This window comes from Chiloscyllium punctatum, chromosome 6 (genome assembly GCF_047496795.1).
Source record: "Chiloscyllium punctatum isolate Juve2018m chromosome 6, sChiPun1.3, whole genome shotgun sequence".
Taxonomy (NCBI): Eukaryota; Metazoa; Chordata; class Chondrichthyes; order Orectolobiformes; family Hemiscylliidae; genus Chiloscyllium; species Chiloscyllium punctatum.
Genome location: NC_092744.1, coordinates 98,951,426 through 98,973,419, shown reverse-complemented (window position 1 = coordinate 98,973,419; position 21,994 = coordinate 98,951,426).

Sequence of the window (21,994 nt, the reverse complement as noted above, 5' to 3'; positions counted from 1 at the left end):
CACTCCCTACAGTCCTCTCAGCACCTCAAACACTCTCTCTTTGTGTAATTCTGCAATTTGGGGCAGCACGGTGGCTCTGTGGTGAGCGATGGTGCCTCACAGTGCCAGGGACTCAGGTTCTATTCCAGCGTTAGGTGAATGTCTGTCTGTGTGGAGTTTGCACCTTCTCCCTGTGTCTGCGTGGGTTTCCTCCAGATGTTCCAGTTTCCTCCCACAGTCCAAAGATGTGCAGCTCAGGTGAATTGGTCATGCTAAATTGTCCATAGTGTTAGGTGCATTGTCGGAGAGAAGTGGGTCTGGGTGGATTACTCTTTGGTGAGTTGGTGTGGACTTGTTGGGCCGAAGTACCTGTTCTCATGCTGTAGGGAATCTAATCCAAACTCTCCCTCTGCATTCCATATTACTGCCCCTAAATATATCCATCTATCCATAATCAACCCCAACCCCTTCAAACCTCTGAGTCTCTGTGAACTCCCACACTCCAACATCCCTCCTTTACTGTGTAACCTTTTCCATTCCTGAAACACTCTGAAAATGTGAACATCCTACAAACCTCCCTATCTGCGTAATCCTCCCAGGACACTGTAAAACCCCGATCTGTGGAACCAGCTCCAATGCTTGTGACTCTCCCGATCAGTTTCTATAAGACTTACTATCTCTGTAACATCCTCCCGTTGCTATCACTCGCCCTGTCAATGTAAACTCCTCCGGTCTCCCCACCAATCTCCTCATCTCCATAACCTTCTCCAGCTCTTAGACCCCTATCTGTGTAAACGTTACACTCCCCTACAACCATCCCCTACAACCTCCTCCAGTGTCTGTAATACTCCCTTTCTGTGTTTGTGTCTCCAGGATCTTTTGCTGTTCCTGTCTCTGTAAGCTCAGACAGATTGTACAGCTTGCCAGTCCATATTCTTTCCAGAACCTCAGCATCTGACATCAACAAAAGTCTTCATTAACTACAGCCTTCCATATCTCTGTTTTTTCCTCAATTGTATACAACTCTCTTAATCTCTGTAAGTAGCACAATTCCATAAAATACCCCATGCCTGCATAAACTGACCCAATCCCTCACTGTCCTTTTGATCACCTGTAGTCCCTACAGATCTCCCTGTATCTTCCCTGATTCCATTGAATACAGCCCATCTCATGTTATAACTCCTCTAACTCATATGTTACTCCCCATCTCTGTGATATTCTTCAGTTACTGCAATTCTCATTCTGTATCTCCAGAGCTTCCAGTCCCCCGATCGATGTAAGGTTTTGATCCCTTGCAGCATGTTTAACACCTTTAGCAGCCTCCAACTCCTCAACGCATCCTGTCGCTGTAACCTCCTCAAATACTACAGCTCACTGTCTTTGTAATATCTTCCAGTATCTGCAACCCTTTTGATTTCTGTAACCTCCTCCAGAACAGCACTCCACATCTCTGTGTAACTGATGGGAATGCTGCAAACCTGTCATCAGTCCTCAGTAACTCTCTGAACTTCTGCAGCCCTACAACCCTCAGCATCTCTGGCTCCTCCAATCCCTACACTTCTCCCTGGCTGTGTGAACTGATCCAGACCCTTCAACCCTCCCTATCTCACTCACTCCTGCAGCTCCAACTGTTGTCCATGTCACTGTAATTCGAGCACCAACAATCCTCCCGCTCTCTATAAACTCCTGCAGCTCCAACTACCACCCCTACCTGTGTACTCTCCAGTCCCTCCAATCCTCCCTTTCTCTATCAACTCCTGTAGCTCCAATACTACCCCATCTGTCTACTCTCCAGTGCCTTTAACACTCCCTTTCTCGAAAAACTTCTGTAGCTCCAACTACTACTGTGTGTAATCTCAAATCCCTATATTCCTCCCAATCTCTGTAAATCCTTCAGAACTGATAATCCTTGACATCTTTCAGCCCGCCAACCATCTGATCTCTAACCACCAACACTGATCTCAAATCACTGAACTCTGTAATGTCCTCCAGTCTCTACAGCCCAGCTTTTCTCTGTTAGCTTCTCTGGTAACTGTATTCCCCTTCATCTCCAGTTACAGATCCTTGCTCAGTGAAACAATGTCTCAGTACCAAATCTGTAAGAACACAAGAATCTTTGGTGTATCAATATATTTGTCTCATTTTCTAAATTTTAACAACTACAAGTTCAACCTTCTTCACCTCTTCTTATCAATATCCCTCCATTTTGAAGAACAGTCTGGTGAACCTTCTCTGTGCTGCCTCCAATGCAAGGACATTTTCCCTCCAGATAGGGGACCAAATCTGTTCACCGTATTCTCACTGTGGACTGACTGGAGTCCTCTATATTTATTACAAGCCTTCCCTATTTTTATTCTCCATTCCCTTTGAAATCAATTCATTTACATTCTCTATGTCCTGCTGTCCCTGTATGCTACCTTTCTGAGATTTATACACCAGGATTCCCAGGTTACGCCATAGTGTAGCTTTCTGCAGTTGATCTGAAACCAAGAGCTGACAGCAATAATCACGAAAGTGCTGGGATGTATGTTAAACGATATGCCAGAAATACTAACTGCACACTTAGAAACCTATGGAATAAGCGCAGTCCATAAGACCATCATGTATAGGGGAAGAATTAGACCATTTAATCCATCAGGTCTATTCCACTATTCGATTGTGTATGAATTGTTTCTCAACCCCATTCTCTCACTCCCTGTAACCCTAGATCTCCTTATTCATCCAGAACCTGCTTATCTCTGAGTAAGATACACTGAATCACTTAGCATCCACAGCCCCATGAGGCAGTGAGTTCCACAGATCCATCACCCTCTGGCTGAATAAATTCCTCCACATCTCTATTCTAAAGGGTCCTCCCTTCACTCTGAAGCTGTGACCTTGGCCCCTGGTCTCTCCTGCTCGTGGAAGCATCTTGCCCACGTCCACTCCATCCAGGCCCCTCAGTATTCTGTAAGTTTGAATGAGATTCTGCCACCGCCTCTGAAACTTCATCAAGTGCAGACCCAGAGACTTCACCTGCTCCTCCTATGACACGAATGTCATCCCTGAAATCTTTCTTGGAAACCCATTTCTCGTACCCCTTCACATCTTTTGTTTAGAATCTGAATGAATAACGTGCAGCGTGTAGTCCCAACACTGCCCCCTGTGGAGCTCCCCCATCACCAGTTCCCATCGTGAAAAAGACCCCTTTCTTCACACTCTCTGCCTTGTGCCAATCAGACAAATCCTCTATCCATGTTCAACATGTTGTTGTGAAACGGAAATGTCATTTCACACCCACTGCTGGATTTATTTTTCTGTCTGGCTGTAAACAGCAGAGTTTCCCCATTACCTTCCCATCTGTAATTCCCTGGAGAAGGTGGTGGGGAGCTGCCTTCCTGACCCATTGCAGTCCTTTGGGTGTAGGGACAGACACAGTGCTGGGAGGATGGAGCGTAGCTTAGAGGGCACCTTGGAAATGCTGGTGTTCCCGTGCACCCGGAGCTCCTGTCTTTCCAGGGTATAGTGGTTCCGGGTTTGTAACGTGCTGTTGAAAGACCCTGCCTGAGTGACGACAGTGCTACTTGTAGATCTTTTATTCCTTCATTCATTGGTGAACATGAGCTTTGTTGGCTGAGCCAGCATTTATTATTGATTTGGAGTTGTCCCTGAGAAGGTGGTGGTGAGCTGCCTTCCTGAACCACTGCACCAGCCGTTGGAACTGTTGTTATCCGTGTAGCCTCCAGCAGGCGCTACAACACTCACTCCTCATGTCTCTAACTGCACACAGACAATGCAGCTCTCCCTTTTATATCTGACATCCTCCCCGACTTATAACTCTTATAGTTCCTCACAATATCTCACCTCTTCCATTCCCATCTGTGTTAGAGATCTCTAAAATTTCTTTATTCTTGTTTAAATTTCTGATCACCTAAAATCTCTCCCTTTCTAAATGTGTAACCCCTTCAGCTTCTGTAACTCTCCATATAACTGTAATCAATGACAGCACAGGTTCCCTTCCTTAAATCTCTATAATTACAATGGTTGCGTGTGGTAAATTGGAACTTTTCATCCTCCTTATCTATCTCAGGACTTCCAGCCCCTATAATCCCCACTATTTGGAATGCTCCCATTTTCTGCAAATCCTCATGTCCTGAGGGTCCTTGAACACCACCAGTGCTCCAAAAGTTTATACTCCCCCCAGTTACTGCAAGTCTTCTAACTCTGTAATATCCAACAGTCTCCAGTACCATACAACACTTGCTGGCTCTCAATTTGTATTTGTTGAAGTCTACCCATCTCTGTAAGCAGCACAGAAAAAGCACTTTTGACTCTCCATAGCTCCGTCATGAACAAGCTACTATCTCTATTTCCTTCACCTTCTTCAGTGTCTGCAACTCTCACTGTATCTTCGAATAACCTGCTTTCGACACTGCAGGTCTGCCTAGCTCCCCAGATAACCTGTTCCATCCCATATAGCTCGCTCAATCACTGTAACACCCTCTGCTCTGTCTAATCCTCCTCTTCCCCACTGTCTTCCAGGCACAACAGCGATTCTGTAAGGCAGCAGTGCGGAATGGGATGCTATAAATCTTAGCTGATGCTGAGGCCTATCATTACCTGGGAGTCACAAAGGGAGAGAACCTGAGAGAGAGCAGCACAAAGCGGGAGAATATTAATCAGGAGCAAAGATCGAGGCCGACTAGGACTCTGAGTTGGAGAAGCAGCAGAGCAGGAGGCTCGAAATCAGCACCGAATCACAGAGGGAGTGACCATGTAACGGAGCAACTTGGAGCAGGAGCATGAGGCTTACTCACACCTGGGAATTACAGAAGCACCAAAGTGGGAGGATATAAATCAGCACTGAGGATCGAGGCCTAATCGTGCCCAGGAGTCACAGAGACGGTGACCCTGTGAGGGAGCAGAATGGAGTGGGAGCTGGAGGATTACACGTACCTGGGAGTCACAGAGACGGTGACTGTGTGAGGGAGCAGAGTGGAGTGGGAGCTGGAGGATTACACGTACCTGGGAGTCACAGAGACGGTGACCCTGTGAGGGAGCAGAATGGAGTGGGAGCTGGAGGATTACACGTACCTGGGAGTCACAGAGACGGTGACTGTGTGAGGGAGCAGAGTGGAGTGGGAGCTGGAGGATTACACGTACCTGGGAGTCACACAGATAACTTTCTGCTGCTGGGACGGGCCTGCACTGAATTTGGAAGAAGTACAAAAGCCTTCACAGAAAAGGCTGTAAATTCGTTGGCAGATAATACACCGTTATTAGGGACTGTCAGTGAATTGATAGAAGTTAGCAAATTTGTTTTTTCAACTTCTGAAGTAAGGATTGAACTCAGAAATAAGAGGCAGAAGTGAAATTTTGAGCCAATATATATATTACCCTCAGTAAGCCACAGTTGTATAAGGGAGTTAACCATATTGTTATTTTTTCCCTGATGTTAATTTAATTCTAAGTAATTAATTAAGTTACTCTCGACATGTTGCATTTTAAGACATGACAAGACATGTTTGTTAGATGGAAAATATGTTCTGTTACGTTGGGAAGTCATAGCCCCTGCTCGTGTCCTAGATGAACACTTGGTCTTGGAGCTCAGATAGTAACTAGAGACTCTATGGGACATCTGTGACGCTGAGATTTAGGTGAATAGCTCACACAGAGAGCAGATCATGCTGCAGAAAAGACAGCCAAGAAGAAGAAAGGGAATAGGGGACTAGACTATCCATCTAACTAGTACAGCCTGGACCGTATGCGACTTCACTTTCTCAATCAGCGTACCATGGGGAACCCTATCAAACGCTATACTAAAGTCCATGTATATGACATCTAATGACCGTCACTCAACAAGAAACTTTGTCACTTCCTCAAAAAATTGTGTTAAGTTGGCAAAACATGACATTCCCTGCTCAAAACTATGTTGCCTATCACTGATGAGCACGTTTTCTTCCAACTGGGAATACATCCTATCCCTCAGTATTTCTCCAGCAGCTTCCATACCACTAACGCCAGGGTCGCCATTCTTAAACAAGGGAACACCATTAGCAATTTCCCAGTACTACGGGATTTCACCCGTGTTCAAAGATGCTGCAAAGATATCTGCTATAGTCCCACCTGTTTCCTCTCTCATCCAAGATCCCATCCGGACCTGGGAACCTGGTACCTTAATGTCTTTTAGAATAACCAACACGTCCTTATTTCAGCGTGACCTAGAGGAATCAAGCATTCACACCTAATGTCAACATTTCTTCTTGGTGAATACTGATACAACGTGCTCATTAATAATCTCACCCATTTCCTCTAACTCCATGCATAACTTTCCTCCTTTGTCCTTGAGTGGTCCAACCCTTCCTCTAGCTACCCTCTTGCTACTGATATATGAATTAAAGTCTTTGAGATTTTCCAAAATCATGTTTGCTAAATATATCTCATGACCCCTTTTTGCCCTCTTAATTCCTTGTTTCATATTGGTCCTACATTCCCGATTTTCTTCCCAAGCTTTGTCTGTCTTCAGTTGTCTAGACCTTATGGACACTTCCTTTTTCCACTAAGCTAGTCTTACAGTTTCACCTGTCATCCATGGTTCCCTAATCTTGCCATTCCTACCCCTCATTTCCATAGAAGCATATCTGACCTCAACTCTAATCAACCTCTCTTTAAAAGCTTCCCACGTATCAAATGTGGATTTACCTTCAAACAACTGCTCCCAATCTATATTCCTCAACTTCTGCTGAATTTTGGTATAGTTGGCCTTCCCCCAATTTAGCACTCTTCCTTTAGGACAACTCTTGTCTTTGTCCTTGCGTATTCTATAATGTATGGCATTGTGATCAATAGTCCCAAAGAAATCCCCAACTGAAACTTCAACCACCTGGTCAGACTCATTCCCCAGCATCAGGACAAAAATGGCTCTTTCCTGAGTTGGACTGTTTACATACTGCTCAAAAAACCCTCCGGTCTGCTCCTTACAAATTCTGCTCCATCCAGTCCTCTAATATTAAGTGAACCCCAGTCAATGTTGCGAAAATAAAATCGCCTTTCACCACCACCATTTTGCTCCCACATCTTTCCATGATCTGTTTCCATATTTGTACTTTCATCTCACGCTCACTGTTGGGAGGCCCCAACATTGTTACTGCACCCTTCCTATTTCTGAGCTCTACCCTTATTGCCTTACTGTTTGAGTCCTCCATAGTGCCCTCCTTCAGCACAGCTGTGGTATCCTCTTTGACCAGTAATGCAACTCCTATACCCCTTTACCTCCCTGTTTATCCCACATGAAGCATTAATATCCTGGGATATTTACTTGCCAATCATGCCCTTTCCTCAACCAAGTATCAGTAATAGCAATAATATCAACTCCCAGGTACTAATCCAAGCCCTGTGTTTATCTGCACATACTACACTTCTTGCATTAAAACAAATGCACTTCAGATAACCTGTCCCTTTGTGTTCATCATCTACTCCTTCCGACTCTTCCCCTAACTCATGCTGACATCATTATCTATTTCCTTAAAGGCTGCAGTTGCTATTTCCTTAATATCAACTAAGCTCCTCATTTGGTTCCCATCCCTCTACAACATTAGTTTAAACCCTCCGAAGCAGCATTAGCAAAAGTACCCCGAAGTACATTGTTTCCATTCCAATTCAGGTGTTGGCGGTCCAATTTGTAATAGTTCCACCTCCCAGATAACTAGTCCCAATGTCTCAAAAATCAGAACTCCTTCCTCCTGCACCATCTCTCAAGCAATGCTATCCTTTCATTTCTACTCTGATTAGCACGTGGCATTGGTAGCAATCCTGATATTACAACCTCTGAGGTCCAACTTCTTAACTTGACTCCTAACTCCCTAAATTGTGTTTGTAGGAGCTCATCCTGATTTTTTAAACCTATATCATTGGTGCCTACATGCACCATGAAAACTGGATATTCTCCCTCCCCCTTCAGAATGTTCTTCAGTCGATCCGAGGTATTACTGTCCCTTGCACCTGGAAGGCAACAAACCATTCTGGAGTCTTGACTTCGAACAGAAAAATGCTTATATACTCCTTTTACAATTGAATCCCCTATGACCTACCCAATCCAGTATTTTTCCCGCCCTTCTGAACAGCAGGTCCAACCACGGTGCATTTAACGTGGCTACTGCTGTCTTCACCTGGGGTGAGCCATCTCTCCAAACAGTATCCAAAACAGTATACCTGCTAAGGAAGGAGGTGACCGCAGGGGACACCTGCAGTGCCTTCCTGCTCTTTCTCTGCTTTTGGTCACCAATTCCCTTTCTCCTTCAGCAATCCTAATCTGTGATGTGATCAGTTCACTGAATGTGCTATCTACAACCTCCTCCGCATTGTGTGTGCTCCAAGGTGAGTCCATCCACCACTCCAGAGCCATCATCCCGTCTACGCGTTCTTCATAAGAAGTGTTTTTGGTGCGAGGATCAGGGATGTCTCCGAGCATGCTCAGGGCATACTGAAGGGGAGGGTGAACAGCCAGCGGCTGTGGTACACATTGGGACCAATGACATTGGCAGGAAACGTGACAAGATCCTGTAAGGAGAGTGCAGGGATATGGACACACATCCTGCACGAGAACAGGGACAGCAGCTGTGTCCCTGAGCTCCCACATTGAGCAAGTGGAGCATAACATGGGGGCTTTGAGATCTCCTGTCACTTTTATTCTAAAGCTTAACTTGGTCTTAAATTAGATACACGGAAAGGAAAGGGTTTTCTTTAACCAATCACAGGAGTAAAAAAAAAAGAAGAGAAGCACCTTATCAACACAGTACAGAGTTCTTTTGCATTGGTTAGATGTGGAGTTCGGGGTGGGAGACATTACACGTGTAGTGTCTCACGTTCAAACGCTGTCCAAATATGTTAGATCACTTACCCTCCCAGCGCACAATTCGTCCACTCCCACTCCGCTCCTCGCTCTCACCGCTGCAGCAAATGGAGGCCTGATGCTCGAGGTAAGTCCATTTTAAGTGGGAAATTAACCTTCCCAGCAACCCCCTGGTCCCAGCCCGTTTCCCCCCCCCCCCACTACCACCACCTCTCTCTAACTCCTCCCAAAAGATAATGCACAAAACATGCAAACATGTCTTTTATTCATGGATTGGCAAAGTGAACAAATGACAATCATGGACCAAACAAAAATAATTTAATGGATATTTGCTGTGATCCTTGAATGACCAAATATTTGGAATTTTTTTGAGAAAATCAATTCAGGTTTTTTTTTCAGATCTGAGTTGGATATGTTTTGATCAGTATGTGATCATCATTGGTGTCAAAACCAGAAGTCACTGGGAATCCTCAGAAGTACTGACAGTTTCTGTGGTGCGAAAGCAGAATCAATATATGGTAGGAGACTGGCTCTGGCCAGGTTACTACGCTCATAGTGTTCAGGGATGTGTAGGTTAGGTGTATTAGTCAGGGGTAAATATAGAGTATGAGAATAGGCTAACAGGTCTGGGTGGGTTACTCTTTGGAGGGTCAGTGTGGGCATGTTGGGCCAAATGGCCTATTTCCACAATATAGGGATTCGACGATTCTATGCATTCTTCATAAAAAATGTCTTTGGTGCGAGGATCAGGGATGTCTCCGAGAAGTCTCAGGGCATACTGAAGGGAAGGGTTTACAGCCAGTGGTACACATTGGTATCAATAACATTGGCAGGAAATGTGACAAGATCCTGCAAGGAGAGTGCAGGGAGATTGACCTGAGTGGAAATGCAGGATATCTAGGCTTGTAATCTTGGGTTAATCCTCCTGCTAGGTGGAAGTGGGACAAGGAAGATGAAGAGAGAAAACTTTAATATGTGGTGGAAGAACTGGTTCAGGAAGAGGGTTTCAGATTTGTGGCTCGTTGGGATTTTGTCCAGGGCAGGTGGGACCTGTAAAAAAGGACAGGGTCCATTTTAACTGGAGGGACACCAACATCCTGGCAGGGAGGTTTGATGATGCATCTTGGGTGGAGTTAAATGAATAATGCAGGAGACTGAAAACCAGAGCAGCAGGACAACAAGCGAGCTGAAATTAGAGTTTAATAGAATAGACAGGCAGGGCCAGTCTAATGACTATGCTGAGGAAAATAATCATAGCAATTTTAAAAATGTGAGTGGAAATGATAAGTTCAGTATTATCGGAGATCAAAAAATAAGAATGGAGTGTGTGGAGTGCGCCAAAAGTACTAAAGGTGATAAACCAATCCAATAGAGCTTATGTAAATACCTTGTACCTAAATGCATGGAATATTTGGAAAAAATAACTGCACAAACAGAGTTAAAAAGATACGGCCTGGTGGGGAGGAAGGTCAGTGTTGGGAAGTGAAATGTCCAAGGGGACTCATTACTCAGACAAGAACGTACAGCAGGTTGAGTTACTGCATTGATTAAGAATGATATCAAGGCTGCATTAAAATGACATTAGCACGAGAGACCAAAATGACAAATCAGTTTGGATCCAAATAAAGCACATGGAAGCAAACCTGCTTCTAGGAGTAATTTCATGCCACAATACTCCCATCCTCCAAACATACTTTCAAAAACCAGGGAATACCAATGGCTTGTGAGAAGGGCACAAGAGTGAGCAATCTGTATATACATATTGGCTTAATTAATCAATTTGGCAAGGGTAGCCTCAAATAACGATGCGCAGAATGTATGAGGGATTATTTCTTAAAACAACAAACCAGAAAACTGGCTTTTAGATTTGGTGTGAATAATGAGAAAGGAGTGATAAATCATCTTATAGTAGAGGATCCTCTCGAAAGAGTGACCATAACATGCTGGAGTTTCACATTCGGATTCAAAGATACAAGGGTTTTAGTATCGGGCAGTGATAATTATGTGGAAGGATTGGCCTGAATGGACTCGCAAAAATAACATTGAAGGGCAGAACATTTGAAGAACAATGGCAAATACTTAGGAAGATAGCAAAAACACATCAATTAAAGTTTATTCCTGAGTGGAAGAGGAATTGTAAAAAATGATAAAACGTCATTCATACCTTAACAAAGAAGATTATGATAAGATGAAAGTGATGTCCTGGTGGTATTATCGCCAACTGCTGATTCAGCGATCAAGATAATATTCTGGGAACTCAGATTCAAATGCCGCCACTGCAAATGCTGGAATCTAAATTCAACATCAATCTGCAATTAAGCTTTACAGATTAATGGTGAGATCACTTTCACTTCAAAATTATGTCTCCTTTGTATTGAGCACTCGAGTAAGGGGAAGAGCTGCTCTCTGTTCAAACTGTCCATAAACCTCATGCTCTTAATTGCCTCAATCAGGAACGCCTCTCAACCTCCTCTGCTTCAAAAACATCTAACCCCTCATCATAGTTTGAGTACTCTCTCTTGTCTTGTTACTTCTGAAATGTATCACCTCACATTTATCAGTCAAATCTCATCAGCCATTGATCTAGCCACCTGAACAAGCCCTTTATATCATCTTTAAACTAGCATGTTCCTCCTCACTGTGAACCACCCACCTAACCTTTGTGTCATCCATAACATTATTTATCATTCCCCCAAAATCCATCCCTCACATTCTCATCATCATCACTTATGAAGCTCACAGATAAGAATTGTCTTATTTCTTCTGTTCTTCAGATGTTCAAATGAGAAGAATTAAGAATGCCAGTCTCTTGTTCTTCCTATTTTTGGTGAATTTACAGCGTGATGCAGTTGAGGTCTTTTTTATGAGAGAGCCACAGATTTGTATTGGACATGTAGCTGAATTCTCCTTTTATCCTATTCTTCTCTGTATGTTTTATTCATAATGCTTGCATGTGTTTAATATTGGACTAGGTCGGGCTTACTTCCTCTGCAACATTTGTATTTTACGTGGACGTGGATAACGTTCTTTGTAATATTCCCTGCAATGCTCAGAGCTGAAGGAATTTTTCATCTGCAGGATGGGCACAGGCTCATATGATTGCTTGAAGGAGCTGGAGAGATGAGGATAAAGATTTAATTAAATGCTGCACATATACACACGGTAGGAGATCAAATCATATCGCCAAGTCTACCCTGCATTTGAAACAAATTATTAGAACATATGCCCACTCTTCTTTAAATTGTAAAAAAAAAGGTTTAATAGGTTTTCTTAGAGCAGTATGGATCTTACAGCCGGTGGTGGGATTGCAAGCATAATTAAAGATTAATTATAGTTTTATATTCCATTTAATGTAGTTCATATAGTTTATTAATATAAGATTATTTTTCCATTTTGTTTTATAGAAATTCAAAAAAACAAAAAAAAAATTCTTTCAAACGTTCAAATTTCTCTACAAAACAAACTAGAAAAGTTTACATATGCTTCAAAAGTCATCTTCTTTGTTTCAAATGTACAAGTTTTTTTTTGTTTCAAAAACTATTTTTAAATAGGAAGATGTGCCTTTATTCTGGAGAGTCCGACACGTGTTCAGCTCTGGAGAAGACATTCTTCTTCGAGAAATTTATTGCAGAGGAATATTTTTGTTGAGTTAGTTTTCCAAATGGTTGATTTTATTTATTTTTAATATGTTTGATATGTATATGGATATATTTTCTATTTTAATATCATGCAAAATTCTGTTTATAAGTGTAATAACATTAAGGCCATATATTTCAGGTAGAGGGAGAGATAGCTGGAAGTTATTATCCAGCAAAATCAGTCAGATAGATGGGTGACTGTCAGGACAGGTAAGAAGGTCGTTCAAAAGTCTCCGATGGCTATTCCTCTATCAAACAGATGTTCAGTATTTGGAACTGTTGAAGGGGGTAGTCTCTCTGAGGAAAATTGAAGGGCTTTGGACTGTTGGAATAAATCTTATGATAGGCAGCGATTGAGAAGATTTTGTATAATTATTGCGACAGGGGTCTCTCCTGTCAGGGGCATAAACAGGACATTCTGTGGCAGTGGGCGAAAATTTAGGATAGTTTATTGGTTTATCGGTACTAGGATTAAAACGTCTCTGAAAGTCTTAAGCATATTGTTAAAGGTGTGATTTAGAACCCATAAATTATTGTATATATTGGTATGAATGACATTTTTAGGGAATAGACTAAAACAGTCTGGAGTGAATTAAAGAGTTGATGTAATGGATTAAAAATAAAACCTTAAAATAGTAATTTCTGACAAATTCAAGCAGGGAAGGAAAAAAAAGAAAGATTAAAGGAGAAAAAATCAATGGCACGAAGAGCTGCTGTGCTGTTAACGGATTCAGATTTTTGGGAGGTTGGAATGTCTTTAGAAATAGAAAAGGCCCGTTCCAAAAGGATCGGTCTAATCTAAACGGGAAAGCCACCTTTCGCTTAGCAGGGAGATTTGCTCACCCATAAAGGCAGAACTTATATTGACAGACAAGGCAAGTAGAGGTACTCTAAGTAGCAGTGTAAATGGAAGGATGGATGGAGAAATTTCTGAATATGATGAGAACATGCCAGTTAGAAAAGAAAGATGAGAGAGTCAGAGTATAGAGTAATTCTGAAGAACTAAAATGCATTTACTTCAGTGCAATGGGATTTACAGGGAAGGCTAATCTACTCAGCGCATGTTTCAGAACATTGGATTGGGACATCATAGCTATTATAGGAACTTGGGTGAAAGATGTTCAAGATCTTTCAATAAGAACAGGCAAGACGATAAAAGAGGAGGAGGTGTGGTCTTTTTAGCCAAGGATAGTATAATGCTGGCTCTGAGAACTTTTGCTGAGGACTCGCCAACTGATGTAGTGTGGGCTGAGGTTAGAAACAGGAGAGGAGAGGTCACACTGCTTGGAGATTTTTTTATAGCCTCCTCAGAGTTCCAGGGAGGTGGAAGAGAGGATTAGCAAAATTATTCCGGGTAGGAGTGAAAGGAACAGGGTGATCATTATGGGGGACTTTAACTTTCCTAACATTGACTGGAAATGCTATAACTCTCATACGTCGGATGGATCAGTTATTGACCAATGTGTACAGGAGGGTTTCCTGACCCAGTATGTCAAAGGGCCGACAAGAGGGGAGGCCACAATGGATCTGGTGCTTGGTAGTGAGCCAGGCCAAGTGTTTGATTTAGTTGTAGTTGAACACTTTGGAGACAGTGACCATAATTCAGATATGTTTAGTTTAGCGATGGAAAGGGATAGGTACATGCCACAGGTCAAGAATTATCAATTGGGTAAGGGCAATTATAATGTGATTAGGCAAGAATTAGGATGCATAGAATGGGGTAGCAAAATACAGGGGATGCAGAGAGAGGAAATGTGGAGCTGGTTTCAGGAACAGTTATTGTGTGTCCTTGATAGGTATTTACCTGTCATACAGGGAAGAAGTGATAAGGTAAGGAACCGTGGTTTATAACAGAAATTGCACTTTTTGTTAAGAAGAAGATGGAGGCTTATGTGTTGATGAGGCAAGATGGTTCAGATGAGGCGATGGAGAGTTACAGATCATCTAGGATGGATTTAAGCGAGAGTTAAGAAGAAAATAGAGAGGACACTAGCAGTCTTTAGCAAATAGAATAGAAGAGAACCCTAAAGAGGTATGTGAGGAATAAATGGATGATTAGGGTAGGAATAGGCCCAGTCAAAGACAGAAGTGGGAAGTTGAGTGTGGACCTTGTGGAGATCAGAGAGTTGCTAATTGAACATTTCTCATCGGTTTTCCCTCAGGAAAAGGTGAATATTGTAGAGGAGAAGAATGAGGTATGAGATATTAGACTAGAAATGATCGAGGTTAGTTACGAACAGGTGTTATCAATTCTGGAAGGAGTGAAAGTAGAGAAACCCCCTGGACCGAATGGATTTATCCAAGGATTCTCTGCGAATCTAGGGAGGAGATAGCAGAGCCTTTGGCTTTGATATTTGAGTCATCATTGTCTAAAGTTTTAGTACCCGAAAACTGGAGGATTGCAAATTTTATGCCCTTGTTCTTGAAGGGTAGTAGAGATGACCCAAGCAATTATAGACCAGTGAGCCTTGCTTCTGTTGTAGGAAATGTATTGGAAAGGATGATAAGAGATAACATTTATAATCATCTAGCAAGCAACAATTTGATTTCAGATAGTCAATATGGTTTAGTCAAAAGCAGATCCTGTCTCACAAATCTCATTGATTTTTTTGAGAAGGTGACCAAGCATGTAGATGAGGGTAGGGCAGATGACCTGGTATACATAGACTTCAGTAAAGCCTTTGATAAGGTTCGACGTGGTAGGCTGTTGGAGAAAACGCAGAGGCGTAGAATTCACGGTGAATTAGCAGTTTGGATTTGAAACTAGCTTTCTGAAAGAAGGCAGAGAGTGGTGGTTGATGGAAAATATTCAGCCTGGAGTCCGGTTTCAGCCTGGTGTGCCACAAGTGTCTGTTTTGGGACCACTGCTGTTTGACATTTTTATAAATGACTTAGACGCAGGCACTGGTGAATGAAGTAGTAAATTTGCAGACGACACTAAAGTCGGTGAAGTTGTGAGCAGTTTGGAAGAATGTTACAGGTTGCAGGGGGACTTGGATAAACAGCAGAATTGGGCTGAGAGATGGCAAATGGAGTTCAATCCAGCTAAATGTGAGGTGATGCACTTTGGGAAGAATAACAGAAAGGCAGAGTACTGGGTCAATGGAAAGATCCTTGGTCGTGTGGATATGCAGAGTGATCTTGGAGTCCATGTTAATAGAGCGCTGAAAGTTGCCACCCAGGTTGGTAGTGCTGTTCAGGTGGCATGCAGTTTGTTAGGGTTCATTCGCAGAGGGATTGAGTTCCAGAGCCACAATATCATGCTGCAACTATACAAAACGCTGGTGCGGCCACACTTGGAATATTGTGTACAGTTCTGGTCGCCCCATTACAAAAAGGATGTGGAAGCATTGGAAAATGTGGAGAGGAGATTTACCAGGATGGTGCCTGGTCTGGAGGGAAGGTCGTATGAGGAAAGGCTGAGAGACTTGGGTCTGTTCTCATTGGAAAGAAGAAGCCTAAGAGGGAATTTGGTAGAGACATGCAAGATGATCAGAGGATAAGATGGGTAGACAGTTAACGTCTTTTTGCTAGGATGTTAACGTTAGCATATACGAGGGGGCACAGCTACAAATTGAGGGGTGATAGATTTAAGACAGACATCAGAGACAGGTTCGTTTCACAGAGAGATGTAAGGGCTTGGAATGCCCCACCTGCTAATGTAGTCAACTCAGCCACATTAGGGGGACTTGAACCATCCTTAGATAAGCACATGGATGATTTTGAGATAGTGTTGGGGACGAGCTGAGAATACTTCAAAGGTCAGTGCATCATCGAGGGCCTAATGGCCGGTTCTGATGGGAGGGATGAATCCAGTTGGGAGCTGGAAGGCGGAGTCATTAGGTGGAATGGAAGGGAGGAGTATGAGCAGCAAATGGAGTAAGGGCATGGGTACCAAGGTTATTTCAAATTGGAGAAGTCAATGTTACATCTTCCATGTGGTAGGCTTGCCAGGCAGATGAGCTGTTGTTCCTCCAATTTGCGGTCTGCCTCACCAAAACAACAGAGGCGGCCAGGGGTGGTTATGTCAGAAAGGGAGTTGGAAGGGGAATTCAAATGGGCGGTGACTGGAAGGTCAGTTTGGCTCTTGCAGGCCCGGCTGTGATGCTCAGTGAAATGTGCCCTTAGTTTATGTTCGGTCTCCCCAATGTAGAAAAGACCACATCGGGAGCATCTGATGCAGTAAACTCGGTTGTAAGAGAGGCAGGTGAATCTCTGTCTGACCAGCAAGTACTGATTGAAGCCCTATAAGGAGGTGGAAGTGGTGGTCTGCCGGCATTTGTGGTTGCAGGAGAAGGTACCTGGTGGTTATGGGGGAGATTGGTGGGGAGTGTAGCACGATAACGAAGGGAACAGTCTTGTGGGAGATGTGCCAGCTGGTGGGATCCAAACCTAGTTTACTGCATCTGGTGCACCCGACCTGGTCTTCACTGCATCGGGAAGACCAAATGTAAATGAAGTGAATGATTTGATGAGTATTGCAGTCAGGCTTCTAAGGGCTGACCTGACCTCCCAATCACTTCATATTTCAATTCTCCCCCCCCCCACCCCCAAATCCCTTTCTGACATGGCCATCCTTGGCCTCCTCCATTGCCACAATGAACCAAACCATAAACTGGAGGAACAAGACCTGATATGTAACCTGTGCAGCCTACACCCTGGGGACTCAACATTGAATTCTCCAATTTCAAATAACCTTCCTTCTAATCCTATGATTACCTTCCCAAGCCTTGCCCTCCTTGGCTTCCTCTGAACACTTGATCCAGCTACCAACTGGATTCAGTCCTCCCATCACCAACCGGCTGATACCCTTTATGTGGGTTCACTTATGCCCATCTTGCCACTCTGCCTCCTCCTCCCTCACCCGCCCCTTTATCTATAGACCCCTTACTCCTAACCACAGTCCTGACGAAGGGTTATATCCTAGGCGTTGACTTCTCGATGTCTTGACACTGTCTTGCTTATTCTGTTCTTCCAGCCTCCTGCATGTCTATTTTGGATTCCAATAGCTGCTGTATTTTTTTTTAATTGTCTTCTTGTGGAATAGGCAGGAGAGAGGGAATGCGTTGCATCTGTTTTTTATCCAATGGTTTTGATGGGCTGAATGGCTTTCTTATTTGACTGTGAAACCAGCTAGAGTTGCTGTAGGGGTTCCATCTTTTTAACCGTGGAAATATTTATTGCCCAGCAGTGCTTTTGATTAATGTTACCTATACATTAACAGCACAAGCTTGAATATTGTTCAGATTCGATACTTTAATACCCGACGAGGTGACGCATTGTTCTGAACATTATGTGATCTCCACAGAACATCCCCACCACTGATCGCATTACAGAGGGAAAAACATTGATGAAGCATCTGAAAATGTTTGTGCCGAAAAGCTACCCTGCGATTGTCCACAGAGATATTCAGGCACTGAGAGGATATATGTCCACCAGCCACATTGTGTTATGAATGATCCAACCAGTGGGAAGTTTACAACTGATTTCCATCAAATTCAATTTTGTTCAGTCTCCTTGACACCTTGCTCAGTCAATTACTGCCATGATATCAGGGTCAATCACTCTGACGGTGTGTTCACATCTTTTGTTCTTGTCAATTGGCCAAGCTATATGTGTGGGGAGTGTTTCCTTCTCTCAGAGGATAGTGATGGTTGGGACCAGACAGTTAGGGGAGGCGACATCACTGAAATGTTTCAGGGGTGCGAGTGGGTGTCAATGAATTTTGACACATCAGAGAATCGAGTTCTATAATGAATTGCGCATGAAAGAAAAATTGCGTCCAAAATCTTCTCTACTATGACATTGGTTGTCCCTGAGATATCACAACTAACTTCCTCAAGTTCCCAAGTATTCATGTATTTCTCCACGGTAAACATAATGTAGAAATATTCATTGAGGACTTCACCTATCTCTTATGGTTTGACACGTACTTGTCCACTTTGATCTTTGAGGGGTCCTATTTTCACTGTAGCTATTGCTTTTTCTTTTAGTATATTTAAAGTACCTTTTTGGATTCATTCTAATCTTCTCAGCCAAGGCTCTTTCTTGCCCCCTTTTCATCCTACTGATTTCCTTCTTCCACAGACTCCTGTATCCCTTATGTATCTCCAGGGATTCCCTTGATCCCAGCTGCTTGTACCTGAACCACGCCCCAAGTTTGAACATGAACCTGTGGACCTGTTTTGTCCCTCTCCATAACTATTTGAAGATTAATCGAACTGTGGTTACTGTCCCAAAGTGCTCCCTACTATTAACTCAGTCACCTGTCCTGCCCTATTCCTAAGAAAATTTTGAATTTTGCCCCTTCCCGAGTAGGACACTCTATATACCGCTTGAGGAAACTTTCGTGACGCATTTACAGATTTTATCTCATCAATCCCTTAACGCTCAGGCAGTTCCAGTCTATGTTAGAAAAAATAAAATCCCCTATTATGATAACCCTATTGCTCCTGCAGGTATCTCCCTTCTCTTCCTGCATATTTGTTACTCTCATTCCTATTGACTATTTGGGGGCCTATAGTACATGTCACCATCCCCTTCCTATTTCTTACCTCCACTCACAAAGCCTCATTGGGTGATCCATCAGTTATTTTATCTCTGATTACTGCTGTTGTACTCCCCTTAATCGGAAATGCAACTCCCCTCCCCTCCTTCCACCATCTCTGTCTTGTTTAAAACACATTTACCCTGGTACATTAAGCTGTCAGTCCTATCCATCACTAAGCTATGTTTCTATCCTGGCTATAATATACCAGTTCCACCTACATATTCACGCCCTGAGCTCATCGGCCTTTCCTGTAGGTCTTCTTGCATTGAAATAGATGCAATTTAATCCAAAAGGCAGTACTTTCTCTCTGTCGTTTTCCAGCCTAATCTTACTGATTTCGGATTACTGTATCTCCTTCCAGACTTGCACTTGCCTCGCTGCTCTTGAGGATACCACCCCCTGCCAAACTATTTTAAACACTGCCTTGTAACACTAGCAAAACTGGCCGCCAAGTTATTGGTGTCCCCTCCAGTGCAAGTCTCTGACGATAATCTTCCTCTCAGGAGGTTACCACTGTCAAGGTTTTTTTAAAAAAAATGTTTCTTCTAGCTCTCTCTAATCACACTGCAGGACCTCGTCCCTATTTATGCGGGTATCATTTGTGCTAATGTGCATAATGATTTCTGGCTGCTCCCCCTCCCCCTTGAGAATGTTCTGCAGCCACTTGGAGACATCCTTGACCCGAGCACCTGGGAGGTAACCCACCATCCTGGATTCCCGTTTGTGACCACAGAATCTCCGATCTGTTCCTCTAACAATCGACCCTCCTATATTTAACGTCCTGTTTACTTATATTCTTTCCCGCTGTGCCTCAGAGCCAGTACGACCAACCTGTCTACTGTTGCTTTCCCCTGAATGTTCATCGCCCCCAACAATTCAAAATGGTATACTTGTTTTCGAGAGGAATGGCCACAGGGGACTCCTGCACTTCCTGCCTACTCCCATTGCCATTCACGGTGGTCGCCCATCTACTCTCTGCCTGGAATAGGTCAGGATGCAAGGATCGCCTGTTGGATTAAATTGTGTTTATTTAAATACAACAGGACTGACAGGTAAGGCTAATGAACTCAGGGCGATGAATGTTCGACTGGAATATTGCAGTCATTAAAGAAACATAACTAGGGGCGTGTCTTGGGTGTGGCCACCACACTAAAGCACTTATCTATGAAGTTCTCAGTATCTCGGATGACCCTGCGTGCATCCGAGATTAGAGTACCTACAGTGTGGAAACCGGCCCTTCTGCCCAACAAGTTCGCACCGACCCACTGAAGAGCAGCCCACCCAGACCCACTCCCCTACACCCAACGCTATGAGCAGTTTAGCATGACCAATTCACCTAACCTGCACATCTTTGGACTGTGGGAGGAAACCACAACACCCAGAGGAAACCCACACAGACACGGGGAGTATATGCAAACTCCACACATACCGAGGCTGGTTTTGGAACCTGGTCCCTGGGGCTGTGAGGCAGCAGTGCTAACCACTGAGCGACCGTGCCACCCAGCTCCAGCTCCCTAACACGGTACCCCTTTAAAGTACGGGAGGACGCCATTGGCCATTAGGTATGAATCAGCTCCAAATATGTCCCCCAAGCACCTCCTATTTGCTAGCCCTCTCTCTATTGCCCGTTAAATTCATAATTTTCAAATATATATCCTGTTCTCTTTTGAATCTTCATCCACAACTTTCCTAGCCAGTCAATTCCAATTCGAAACAGCTCTCTAAATAAGACATTTTTCCTTATTTCACTCCGAGCTCTTTTGCTGACAACCTTGAAATTAGAATTCCTTGATACTGTAATGCCAACTAATAGAGTAATCTTTTTCGACTCTGCAACATTTTTCACACTTTTGAGCACCGCAATAAATTCACATCTTTGTCTGTTCTGCTCCAGGAACAATAAGCCTTGCAAGAACTATAACAAATACTATAATGGAAAAGCAAGCAGAAAACTAGTCATCAGGATTTATTAACATCAACTAGCCACAAAAGACATGACCCCAACCATAATTTCTTACGTACTGATGAGGAAGTACGTCACTTTGACTAAGTCTGCATATCCATCCTAGGACAGGCCAAACAGAGACAAGCACAAGAATTCCTGGAAACATGCTATTCCAACCAGAACTCCATCAACAAACACATCAATTTTGACTCCATCTACCACCCTCTGAGAAAAAAGGGCTGAAAATGACATCATCATCACAGGAAATTACAATACCAACCCAAGGAAACCGAAACACTTGAAGAGAAAGTGGATGATAACACCAGCACTTCACTGGAGGCTCACTTACTGAGTACAGTCAATGGAACTAACCAGGAACTGCCATTAGCTATTGCTTCAGAATAGATCAGAGTGCTCATGGCTGCCTCCACATAGAATCATTGAATTAAAATGTGAGCCTGCACCACCAAATGCATATCCAAAGAATTTTTTAAAAGATTGTGAGACTACCTGCTCAATCACCCGCCAAGGCAATGCATTCCAGACACATGTCACCAGGGGTAGAATGGCGGATCTGTGGTTAGCAATCCTGCCTTAGAACACTGGGGACCCAGGTTTGATTCCAGCCTTGGGTGACTGCCTGTATGGATTTTGCGCATTCTCCCTGTGTCTGCGTGGTTTCCTCGAGGTAATCCAGTTTCTTCCCACAATACGATGATGTGCAGCTTAGGTGAATTGGCCGTGCTTAATTGCCCATATTGTTCAGGGATGTGTAGGTTAGGTGCATTAGTCAGGGGTAAATATAGGAGGAACGTGTTTGGGTGGGTTAGTCTTTGGAGGGTCAATGTGGAAAGGTTGGGCAAAAGAGCCTATGTCCGCACAGTAGGGATTTTATATTCAATGTCTGTGCCACCCTCTCAGTTCAAAACAGACTCACAAATCCTCTCTCAATCCCCTGTCTTTCACTTTAAGCATGTATCCCTTTGTTTTTGACCCTTTGAGTAAGGGAAACATTTGCTGTCTGTTCATCATCTCCATTCCCCTTATGCTCT